We start from the raw sequence: 12,369 nt of genomic DNA, 5'->3' as shown, positions 1-12,369 counted from the left end.
ACGCATATTCTTTTCTAATACACATTGAATGAAAAGGAAAAAAATCCTGAGATTAGATCAGTAATGCTCAAAATGTGTTGATGGACAAATGGGAATGTCTGTGCCTGCTGCAAGCCATTTGGAATAGTCTACCTGTAAGAACCAGATCTGAATCTGCTCTTTTGTTGCCAATGTTCAATTTTGTAGCACAAAACCACATCTGAAATTCTTAAACTGAAGAGTAATCATAATGTGAAATATGCTTGACCACTTATATTTCAAAACATGCCTGTTTAACCCTGGAGAGTTCCCTTGCTGTGACATTTTAGCATGAAAACAATTGCACTCTATGCATTGTCTAGTTAAATGTCTAAACCACATTTCTTTGCCTGTGTTGGGTTATTTGCCAAACTCAGTTAAGAAAATGGTTACATTATATCATGAATATATTGTAAAATCCATACTTCTGCCATGATTTCAATGGCCTTTAGCCTATTCAGCTTCATACATTATTTTTGTTCTCATCAATCCTGAATGCTAATGTTTCTCTGGGAGTTGTGTTCTGTAGCTTGTGACAGATCTAGAAAACCACCTGACAGAAAATAATGCTTGATCAGTGCTTATCACTGCAATATACAGTTTGAAATTAACTGTTTCTCAAGGAACACCATTTAGATTGATGCTAATATGAAGACAGGCTATCTTGCCACTTCAGATATCTGCTAGTTTTATGTTGAAAGATGATTGAGGAGAATGGAAACTACTTTGTGCAGATTAGGAGGCTGAGGCTTTGTACTATTTGACCTCCCTGCTCTGAGCTGAACTCACACTGAGATGGTTAGGTGACGACAAAGGAAATGAAAACCTTTTGGGCAGCTGAATCAGTTTGTGAGAGATCTCAGTGAAGTGTGGGAAGTCTAGCTCCTGAGATGATAGGGAGTTTCCTAAAAAGAGGGGGGGCACTCTTGGCAACCACTGGTAGAGTGGCTGAAAGGCAGGAGCCTCTCTGTGGCACAAAGGGATACAAGATTTGAGCTCTTTTATTTCTAACCTGTCTTTAAGAGTTGCACTGACTTTTTATTAATTGAAAGAATATGACTGCTACAGCAAAACTTGGCTTTTGGGCTTTAAAAGCCTTCCAGTCATTCTTGGTGAGCTCATTAGAGTAGCAGGTTTAAACAAACCTACTTCAAAAGAGTGGCTGGCTGGTGTTCTGTCACTGGGGTGCTTTTACTCTCTGTGTTGCAGCAGTGCTTCACTGCTTCAGTTCGGAAGGGAGACCAGCTAGAGCATAAATTTTCCCCAAATATGGGCTTGCACCATATCATATGCCTTCAATCTCAAAATGGTATGTTTTGAAAACTGATCCCTAATTTCTTAGGGGTTTGTTCAAAAAAGCAGAATGTATTGGGATTTTTCAGCTTACCAAACTGTAAATACACTGAAAGAGGCAGGTGCACTGAATGACCTGTCACTTTGACTCAAGTGAAGAATTCGCTCTGCAGAAAAGGCAGAACAAAACCCCCAGAATTTCATGTATCAGCAGGACTTTAATGTCAGGAGAAACTTAGAGTTGCATTCTAGACACTAAGCAAGCTATTGCAAATTCAGCAAATTAGGGAATTAGACAGGGAAAGAAAAAGGGAAGAAAAAAGCATTTCAAAGTGTATTTCATTTATGAGAAAAGAAAATAAAGGAAGAACACTAACATGGGAAAAAGTCTCAACAACAATCCAACACATACTTCCTACCACCTACAATTCTCCCTGGTATTATACTCACCCTTCCACACTTTCTCTTGAGTCTTCATGCAGTTGGCTTCAGTCAGGGGAGGAAATGGTTACAGGGAGCATCATATTCCTATTTTTTTTCTAGAAGGAACACAATGGCAGTACCCAAGAATGATGTTGAAACTGTTGATTTCTTCCCTCTCTTTCTAATGTCCACTCCGGGCTTCTTTTGGTACATTTTCATTATTACTTTACACCTTGTTCTTTTTATTTGGTATGGTACTCCACATTATGTCTGAACGACCTGTCTAGAAAATATCTTACACATGTTGTATGCTTCTTATCTGTTTCCTCAGCCACCTATAAGCCAGTTTTGCCTGTTTCCAAGGTTTACTGCTGAGCTGTCCATAGCTCTCAGCTGACATTTCCATACCCTCTTCTCTCATCCTCTTCATGTCTGCACTCCTATCCTCTGCACCCTGGGTTGCCACAGGCAGCCCTCAATTGCCAGACCAGGCCTTTTTTCTTTTACATTGCAATATTAAGATGATGGAATACATATTTCACTATACACAAAATAACTACTCGCTATTCTTGTCTGTACAAAAATTGTGTTTATATCCCATGGCCAAATAAGGAAATAGTCACCTGATAATTAAAATAAACTGCTGCTACAGCTAAGCCAGCTAAAAAGTTCCAGGCAGGCTAAGGCAATCTGAGGCAAAGCAAGCCTGACATACCTCAGTACCGCAATGTCAGCACATAGCCTGTGTGTGTACATATAGACACATATGTGCAATAGCTATTGCAATAGCAATAACTGTATCCGTGGGCCTACAGGTTACACAGATCAGGCAGTGGCTGGACAGAGCTGCACTGGCTTCAGCAAAGTTTTGTTCATCATATAAAATTATAGAACAAAGCAAGCTTCCTGCTTAACTCCATCTGTTCTTGCCCTGTGTCAAATTATGCACACATTGATTCTGAACACTTTTTAAGAAGTGTGGGTTTCCTTTTGGATGATGCGTTTTGATCACTTTTGATGACCCTGAGCATGCTCAGCTCCAATATCCAAACTGGCAAAACAACACAGACCTTTATCTTAATGTGTTCATATGAGATTGTGTGCAGGCAGCATCAAATAGAGCAAAACCTAGGGCACTGTGCTTTCATTGCCTTGCCTTTCCCACCATGTCTCAGGACAGAGCCTGTGAGGTTTCTCTCCATTACTCTTACTTGTGTTTGCCTTGCATAAAACATCCAGAATTAACAGGGTAATAAGGTTCACACCCCGAAACTTCCCACCCAAACCTCAGGTATGTTGTCTTCCTAAAGCTTCCATTCAAAGTGATGAGCTTTCCAAGGGCTTAACCACAATTAGAATTTAATCCTGGATTAAGAGAATACACCACAGGAGGAAGAAATCACTGCAAATATAAATAATCTTAACCTGCTGTTATTCTTCTGTCAGTTGAATCCAGTTAAATGTTTCCAGGTGCCTGCTGCTATTATAAACTATATCACACAGACTTGTATGAAATGTTTAATACTTGCATTCCAGCAAGTGTGGGAGCGGAAAATAGGAGTGGCTCATAACAATGACCAGTCTAGGAAACTGCTGCATCAGAGGAGTTCTAAACATGCTGGTTTCTTCTGCTCTTACCCTTTCTGGACTTCTTGTAAGTTTCTGTTGAAAATCAGAAAGAATGCCTCCTCCCAGGATGCTGAAAAGGAAAAATGTTTTTCTTCTGATACCTAGTTCATGCTTCTGCACATCTCATGGACTCACAGGTATAATGGACATTTCCAGAATACAGAGAATATCATTCAAACAAACAAGATTAGAGCTTGGAAAGCATCTAACCTACTAGGAGGTTACTTGAAAACAGTACAAGCATTTAGAGAATCACTTGCAAGCTACATCACAATACACAATCAACCCAAGAATATAAAGTTTTATGGACAACAAGACACTTTTCCTTACTTCCTATGTACTGTTGCTTTTATATCTTCTCATATACTGGGCTGTATGGATCCATGCATTAAAATACCAGTACCCACAAGTCTTTATGTCTGAGCTCCCAAGAAAGAGGAAACCAGAAATTTCCTTCCCCTTATATGATTTAGTTTACTTCAGGCTGGTACTTCTGCATACATCAAAAATATATGAAAAATACCCAAACAATGTATTTATACTTACACAATGATAAAGGTCCTTTGCTCCCTTGTTGAACAGGATATATGATTCTAAGACTAGCATCTACACTCTGGAAAGTTAGTGGGACCATTATTTTTTGGACAAACTACTTCAGTTTTTCTTCCAAACTTGGGGAAGAAGTCAGGAGTGCAATTTCTAGAAAAGCAAACTGAGGTTTGGATTGCCACTATGTGACTAGTGGCTCTTTTGTGTGACTGCCAAAGGAATTCTGTATAAATCCCAGGTATCTGGGGCATATGGTAAAACCCGTGAGTTTTATCACAGACATTATTTCCTCACATGAACAGTTTTAACAGAAGCATCATTGTGCCACAGAATACAAGTGTTGTGTGAATGGACTCCATTCTGGCTCAGAATTTAATTTGGCATTTTATAGCAGACAGCCTTCTGCCAATAAACTGTGTATAGACAATATTTTATAACCACATTGTACATACTCACTGTATTAGAGAGGAAGGAGCTGCACATCCATACAAGCAGTGGGATTTTACAGAAGAAATTCTGACTCCTTTAAGCTTTTATTTACTAAAGACAAGACTCCTGCTCATTTGCAACAACACAGGTGAAAGAAAGTGAAAAATGTCAGAAACACTGTATATTTTGTAATGCCAAAGATCTCTGTCTTCAGGGCTTTGGCTTCACTAAGAATATTTTAGAAACACGACAGATACATTATAGGTTACCCTACAGGTGAAACACAATCAGCTGATGATTCCAAAACAAGGCACCTTGGGGCAAAGCAGGAGAGGCAGCACTGCTGCTCCACTGACTTTCTAACACCTGAGCCCCATCACCAGCACCAGCCGTGCTTCAGCCCCAGCACCTGCGAGGAACAGCTCGTGCCTCAAGAACTCCCAGTGCAAGAGCCCCACATTCCACCTTGAAGATGGATAAAGCCTGCAAGCAGTCACACACATTTGCCAAAGAATGGGGGTGCTGGGATGACAAGTGCACAGGCAGTTGCCTGTGTCTGTTGCAGCACTTCAGCCATCTCTCCTCTCATCACCACTGCCCACCCCACTCTCTCTTCCTGAGCTTTTGTGTAGAGAAAGGCTGATTCCCTTCACAGTTCCTTCTACAAGGATTTAATGGAGCTCGAGTGCTCATTTATTTTCTTTCTCATCCAAAACCCAGGACCTGTACAAAATCAGAATGTAGATGCTCTCAATTCACTGGGTTTATTTGAAGCTGACTGCTTTCCAGCAGCATTTCCTAAAGAAAAAGCAGGTGTGCCATCACTCTATCAGCCTGCTCCTCCCTGCAAATTTGAAACAGTGTGCCAGTCCCAACCACCTGCAACAGAGAAGTAGTTTCAGATGAAAGGATTACAAGAGGTTTCAGGTAAAGCTTTCTCAGCCTATGATAATGCCAAGTGAGAATTACTAATAAAGTTTCCTAGCCTCTTCCTTAAAAGGACATTAAAAGAGGGCAATAGTGGTTATCTGTGTCTTCACCACAAGGTTGGGATCAACAGTCTTACAGAAGACAGAGATACCACTACCTCAGCAGTCCTCAAGAGGCCAAGGTGGTACACAGAAAGGCTGTAGATATTAGCCTTCTTCGTGGGAAACACTGATGCAAGACATACATAAAGGCAAAAAGTTTTATTTTGTTTTTTGGTAAACTTCCAAGCATTTCACATTTCTAAGTTGATCTCCTTAACAAAATGATATTGACACTGCAACTTCAAATCAAAAGGTTGACAAAAAGGGTAATAGATGCCAGTAACTTCCACTGAAGAACCATATGGTGCTACAAACAGCTTTTCCATGTGAATGAATGCAGCATTTCTACAAGAGGAATAGACTCAGCACAACATAAGACCCACAGATGAGAAAACACTGTCTCTTCTTTCCCTGGAAAGTTTTAAATCAGTGCTCTTTGCAGGGATTCTGCTCTGAGATGAATTTAGGGAAAGGATGGAAGCAGATGACTTCTTAGGGAAGAAACAGGAACAAACAACTCCAGTAGGGATTTCAGATTGGCTTGCCCAAAAATTACAGTCTCTCTGATCTTGTAAATGAATGGCAAAGTTCTTCAGCACTTCAAAAGAAGCAGTATCAGCTTTACAGGGCTGTTTGCCTGGTGTATAAATAAATGGGCTGCTTACTTGGGCAAGAGCACATGCTACCAAGCAAGGTTGGAAGAGGTGAAGAGTTACATCCAAACCGCAGCTTGACATGGCCAAGGAGTTGGGCACTTCATCACATTGCCCACTTTTGCTCATAATCCTTCGAGCAGGTCAGCCACGGCTGTATCTGCTGAGGGAAAACAGAGACCATCACTGTGCACAGACACACAAGAAGTGAGCTTTCACAGCACTCTCAGTTCTCAGGTCACTTACCCAATGCAAACTGGAAAAATAAAGAATAAAATTCGAATGGCATTTTGCACCATTAGGGTGCCAGGGCTTTTCACAAAGGACATTTTATTTGCCCAGGCAAACCTGAAAGTCCCTGTCAGTCTCAGGGCTTGGCCACACATCAGGCAAGTGATCTGAGCCTTGCTTGCACCTGTGGTGAGTTTTAAGGTTCTTTTCTGATACTAGGTCAGAGATATTTGCTTTCTCATAATGCTTTCAGCTACATGGTATCTCTCAAGGAGTGGAATTGTAAAGCTCTAGGCTATTGAGGGTTTTCTTTACAAGGCTACAAAAACTGATTTTCTAGCATCCTGACTGGAAAGACGAGTTGGTAGAGCTATCCATACTGTGGCAGTACTATTTCTGAATGTTCACTTCCACTTGGAGCAAGATGAAGTTAGACTGAAAGACATCTGAGTAATTTCAACTTACAGAGGCAACCCCCAAAAACAATAGCAGCTGGTCATAGACAGAAGGTTGTGTCTCCATTCTCCATGAGGTTCCTTCTTTCCCCACAGCAAAACACCCAGGGAAGTAATTGACAGCATGGCAGCCAAGATGGTTCTCTGCAGAAATCCTAGATTTTCCATCCTGTTTGGGATTTCTGGGAATGAAAACTGATGGCAGCAGGAGACTGAGAATAGATGAATACAAAGACTGCAATCAGCTGTTAGTCAAGAACAAAAACCTTCTGACCTGTGTGAACAGCAGAAGGAAATCACCTTTCAGATGCTTCTTGATGCCATCCTCATGATGAGGTACACAGGTCAGGAGCCTGCATTAGCACTGCAAGAAAAACAAGTGGAGAGCTCTGACTAAACACACCTAATTCAGAATTATCCTTCTAAATCTTTAAATCTATAACCTAGATCAGTGTGCCATGTGAGATCATACAGATCTTGCCAATAGCTCAATTGTTCCCTCTCCTCATGCATACCTGCTAGAATCTCAGGGATAAGGAGGTATGCTTTGTTAAATAGATCCTTGATCCCACCTCTGGTCTGATGCCTTCAGTGATGGTAAATTTCAGCTGTGCCTTTTCTACCTCCCTCAGGGCTTTTCACATGTTCTTTTGTTTTCTGACTCTAAGCACCCTCACACCCATACTGAAGAGTATGATTTCTCTCACTGTAGATGCAGGTGTGCCCCAATCTACCCCCATTACATGCAGCCAACACTGGAAGGAGTATGTCTCCCACACCATGGGAAAAAGGGTTCTGCGGTAAAGAGGAGCACAAGTCTTTCCTCTCTCAGTACTATTCCTGGCACAGCCTCAGATTATTGACTCCAGTGATATAAAAATGTGTCATCCCAGTATTATACTGTCTCAGGATGCTTTCCTTCAAATCCCTGTAAATGAATTCTCTGTCTCCAAAGGGACATGACATCAAACAGCTGGGCAAAGACACTCGTGGCACTTTCCATCATCTGTGCAGGGAAAAGAATGGACAAAACCAAGCATGTTTTTGTTGGATTGCTCTAGAACAACAATTGATGCATTGCTATGTGGGCTAGCAGAAGCAGCCAGGAAAATCTACCTGTCAGAGTGCTATTAACAGCTTTGAGAAAGTAGCATGCCTTCTCTGGTAGTGGGCTCTCTGTACTGAGTCATATGAAATTATTACTTTAGCAAGACAGTCAACATTTATAGCACTCTCTTGTGGCTCACTTTGAAGCTAAGATTTGCATTCATCTTACACTTTTACTTTGCTACCTCTGTCATGGCGAAGCTGAGCACCCCACCTCAAGCTGCCTGAAGGAGCCCGAGTCTGCTCCCCTGAATTCCAGGGCTTTCTCTCTGTCACTTGCCTTCCTCACCCCCCCTTTCACATCAGCCACCATGCTGACTGCCTCATCCCTGTCTTTACGCCCTGCTGGAGGAGTTTCTAGTCCTCAGTACTCTCTAGGCAGAGGGTAGCTCTGGTTCTGTGAGCAGCTGATACATCTCTGCAGGAGCACCATTAGGATTAGCACGGCTCATGTTTGCAGTCATTATTGGGCTTGGGGGTGAGAGAGACAGGCCCTGCACTTCCTGTGGTGCTGGACAGGGACATGCAGATCCCTGGCTGGAGGCATCATGACTTACTGTCTGCCAGGGCAGAGAGCTTGCTGGCTACAAATCCTGCTTTGCCCCTGCACTTTTTGATGTTTAAAACCATATTCTCTAACAGAAAGGCTCAGCTTTCACGAAATACGTCCTTCAAAGAATAATTTAATTTCACAAGGTCCTTTACACAGTAACAGTTATAAACCCCCCTAAGCTTTCACAAAGCCTTGCTTTTTTCAGTCAGTACTGGGGCAGGTCACTGACCACAGAACCAACCAGGGTTCTGCAAGTGACTTATGAGGCCTGGATGTTAAAATTAATTTATAGTTTCAGAAGAGATGACAGCAAACTTGCTGCAAGTAATTGTACATACACATGAAAATAGTAATGACTGGCTCCAGGCACTGAATGTCTTCAAACAGGCCCTGAATTCCAGGGAAACAGAAGGTATATTGCAGATAAGCATCACACTGTAGTGATGTATTGTTTAGATGGCCTTAGGAAGTGGAAACACAGGCCTAAAGGTGAAAACCCCATAGATTTTGGTAGGAAATATGTGCTCACTGGGGAGCATTAAAAAGAAATTACTTCCCTTACCCTCTGTATTTAACCCTCCACAGAATGAACTCCCATACCAACTGCTATATGAGAAAATATTCAGAGCTCATCCCCAGGGCCAGCTTTTGTAGCAAAGCAAATTATCACATTGTAACAAACGTTGTAAACCATGGCTTTAATTAATAACGAGTACGTGTACACAAAGGCTTCCCTGTGCTTGTCATATCAACTTCACAAAGAGATCGTGTGTGGATAGCTTATCTTTGGGCTTCATCTTGAGATGCAACACTCGAACTGAGAGATGCTTCAGTGGTGACGGATTGCTGCCATCCTGTGGCAGGCACATGCATTTCAGACTGACACTTGCCTGAGAGAAAAGTCCTTTAAGGGTGTCGTTTTAGAAAGAACTACTAACCTGCATTACTCTTAAATGCCACAGAAAGAAAGCCAGTCGTCTGTAACCTGTAATATTCAGATCTTAGAAAGCCACTACAGCGATTCCACTACAAATTACTCTCCAAAGCAGAAAATGAGGACCAGGTGACAATGGGCTCATGCCACCTTTTTACTTGGAGAGGTATTGCAGCATTCTGTGGTCTAACTCCAGAAAGGATGCTAACCCTAGCCCAGTTCTAACCCTCACCATTTCAGAGTGCCAGTTCCAGAATGGACATAAGTAAAAGGCTATCCCTGTTTCTGATGCCAGCTGTGCTGGTGTACTCATTTGGAAAAGCTACCAAATGGCTCGAATAAGGTGAACCCTCTGCTAAGATTGTATCCAAATTCAATACAATAGCACTGTTCCTAACACTGAGTCTAAGGGTGTGTGTTTGGGGAGGTGTGTGACATAAATGAACTATAGTGAATGACCAGTTGATTGTTACTTTCTGAGATTCTGTTTCTCACATCTTATCCCCAGTTCTAGTCTTTGGCGGGAGAAAGTTTTCTGTAAGGTGGCTGTGAGACCCAGGCATCTGGGAACACACGTGAGAACCTGCAGGTTGACAGTAGTGGGGCCAGTATTGTTTAACCTGTTCATCAGTGACCTGGATGAAGGGGCAGATGCCTCCTCAGCAAGTTCACTGATGACACAAAGCTGGGAGGAGTGGCCAATGCCCCAGAGGCTGTGCAGCCCTTCAGAAGGACCTCAACAGGCTGGACAGATGGACAGGAGGGAACCTTCTGAAATTCTGAAAAGGAAATGCAGGGTCCTGCACCTGGGTAGGAATAACCCTGGGCACCAGCACAGGCTGGGACCTGACCTGCAGGAAAGCAGCTCTGCTGAGAGGGACCTGGGGGTTCTGGTGGACAACAAACTGTCCATGAGCCAGCAGTGAGCCCTTGGGGCCAAGAAGGCCAATGGAATCCTGGGGTGCAGCAGGAAGAGCATTGGCAGCAGGTCAAGGGAGGTGATCCTGCCCTTATGCTCAGCCCCAGTGAGGCACTTCTGGAGTGCTGTGTCCAGCTCTGGGCTCCTCAGGGCAAGAGAGACGTGGAGCTCCTGGAGCAGCTCCAGTGGAGGGTAACAAAGATGATTAAGGCACTGGAGCATCTCTCTTATGAGGAAAGGCTGAGGGAGCTGGGCCTGTCCAGCCTCAGGAAGAGACACTGAGAGGGGACCTCATCAATGTCTGTGAGTATCTGAAGGGAGGTGCCAAGAGGATGGAGCCAGGCTGTGCTCAGTGGTGCCCAGCAATAGGACAGGAGGCAATGGGCAGAAACTGATGCACAGAAGTTCCACCTGGACATGAGGAAGAACTTCTTTACTGTGCAGGTGACCACACACTGGAATAGATTGACCAGAGAGGTTGTGGAGTCTCCCTGACTGGAGATACTCCAGAACTGTCTGGACACAATCCTCTGTAATGTGCTCTAGGATGGTGACCCTGGTATCCAACTTTTCTACATGATGAAGAAAAAAAAAGGAAAAAAAAATGCAGCACAAAGTTCAGTAACTAGATCTCTCAGTTCATACAGTTTCATTATTGTTAGGATAGAACAGTGATCAGCTAATCCAGACAGCCATTGCTGATCAAGACATTCAAACAAAACAGCCAGAATTCCTGAGGTAGGTCCTGGTCAAAAGAAAGTGGGCAAGGGAACAAGACCTCTAATTTCACCAGTCAGGACAAACTGCTTAAACATGTTCCTTCTGGTTGCTCAGGTGTCAGAAACTTTGCAAGGAAGGTAACTAGCACATCTCCATCATTAGATGGGCCCTATTAAATGCTCCAAGCACACTGCTACCTGCAAAATTGCAGACACCTTGAAAATAAATTGTATTGTCTTTGCATTACAACTGGTAGATTGCCTGTATTACAATCAGAGTGTTTCTGTTCAGGGTTAGAATAAACACTTCTGTGCCCACAAGAAAAGCAGAACACTAAATTCACAAAATGTGACTTAAGATCCATTTTGTTTTGAGATTTCATATTTTACTGGATGATAGTTTTTTTGAGGTTTTTTAATTTGGGAGGTTCATAAGTTTTAAAAATCAGGATTAATATCTGAATCAAATAATAGTTCCACTATTGCCTGAAACAAAGATACACTGCAGAATGACACAAGGAGTGAGTATGTTCCAGTTTGGATCCATCAGAGCCAGGAGCACTCTGCTAGAAAAGCTTTGCCAGTGAGGCTGCTGCTGTCCACTGCCTGTGGCTGCCAGAGCCAGAGAAGCAGGCCTCCTGCTGCACAGGCTCTGCACCATCTACAGCTTCACAAGTTGAAACCCAGACCACAAATTGTCCCTTTGGAAATGAGAAGGAGGCTGCTGTGAAAGGTGCTGTGCAGATATACACTTGATTATCAACACTGTTGCCAAGCGCGCAGGGTGCCATTTCTGGCCTAGCTACAGTTTCCAGGTGACAAGCATGCACAAAGAATCCCAGGGTAATCCACTCTGGAAGCAACAATGTGAACAGCTATGGTACTAATCCAAGTTAAAGGCTACGATTACCTGGCACAGTCAACAGCAGATGTTCTTTATCACCAGTTTCCTACACTAGCTGAGAGTCCAGCTACATCTATCACCAGAACGGAACTGATGTTGTTTTCAAGTTTTTTCCCTTAACCAAAACCACACAATTTTAGGACTCTTGACTACCTCTGACATCCTGGCCACATAGTCCCTGACTCAAAATTCTACCCTATCCATGAAGCAAGTAAACTTCAGACAAAAGAGCTGAAACACAGAAAAAGGGTTAGATAAAAGCAGACAAAGAAGTAAAGCAAGTGGTACAAATAAATTAAGTACCTTAAAACTCAATGACTTTAGGGCAACTTCGCTTCCAGCACTCTTCATATCAAAATGAGAACTGATTTTCACCAAATCTCTGCTCAGGTATCTGTCAGGTTTTTTTTGGGTGGCCATTTACAACTGTCACATGCTAAAACTAAAAAGAAGAATGAAATCCATTTCCCTGAAAGAATGCAAGATTCAATAATGGATCAGGAAGAAAAGGATGCATAGTAG

At 42.7% G+C, this 12,369-nt stretch overlaps 2 long non-coding RNA genes across 3 annotated transcripts; both read right to left on the bottom strand.

Moving 5' to 3' along the window:
* Positions 1-3,105: 3,105 nt before the first annotated feature.
* Positions 3,106-4,557, bottom strand: LOC138107216 (uncharacterized). Its single transcript, XR_011149328.1, has 3 exons — positions 4,369-4,557; positions 3,910-3,976; positions 3,106-3,433 (listed from the first exon to the last, which is right to left on the bottom strand). It is a non-coding gene; the product is annotated as an uncharacterized lncRNA (long non-coding RNA).
* An 810-nt stretch (positions 4,558-5,367) lies between these two features.
* On the bottom strand, positions 5,368-8,725 carry LOC138107999 (uncharacterized). Of its 2 annotated transcripts, XR_011149821.1 has the most exons (4): positions 7,227-8,725; positions 7,012-7,075; positions 6,722-6,923; positions 5,368-6,188 (listed from the first exon to the last, which is right to left on the bottom strand). It is a non-coding gene; the product is annotated as an uncharacterized lncRNA (long non-coding RNA). The 2 variants fall into 2 exon arrangements; XR_011149820.1 differs by having other exon boundaries at positions 7,012-8,721.
* Between the last annotated feature and the right edge of the window lie 3,644 nt (positions 8,726-12,369).

This window comes from Aphelocoma coerulescens, chromosome 3 (assembly GCF_041296385.1).
Source record: "Aphelocoma coerulescens isolate FSJ_1873_10779 chromosome 3, UR_Acoe_1.0, whole genome shotgun sequence".
NCBI lineage: Eukaryota > Metazoa > Chordata > Aves > Passeriformes > Corvidae > Aphelocoma > Aphelocoma coerulescens.
The sequence above is the reverse complement of the archived record's forward strand: the minus strand, read 5'-3'. Positions and strand labels throughout refer to the sequence as shown.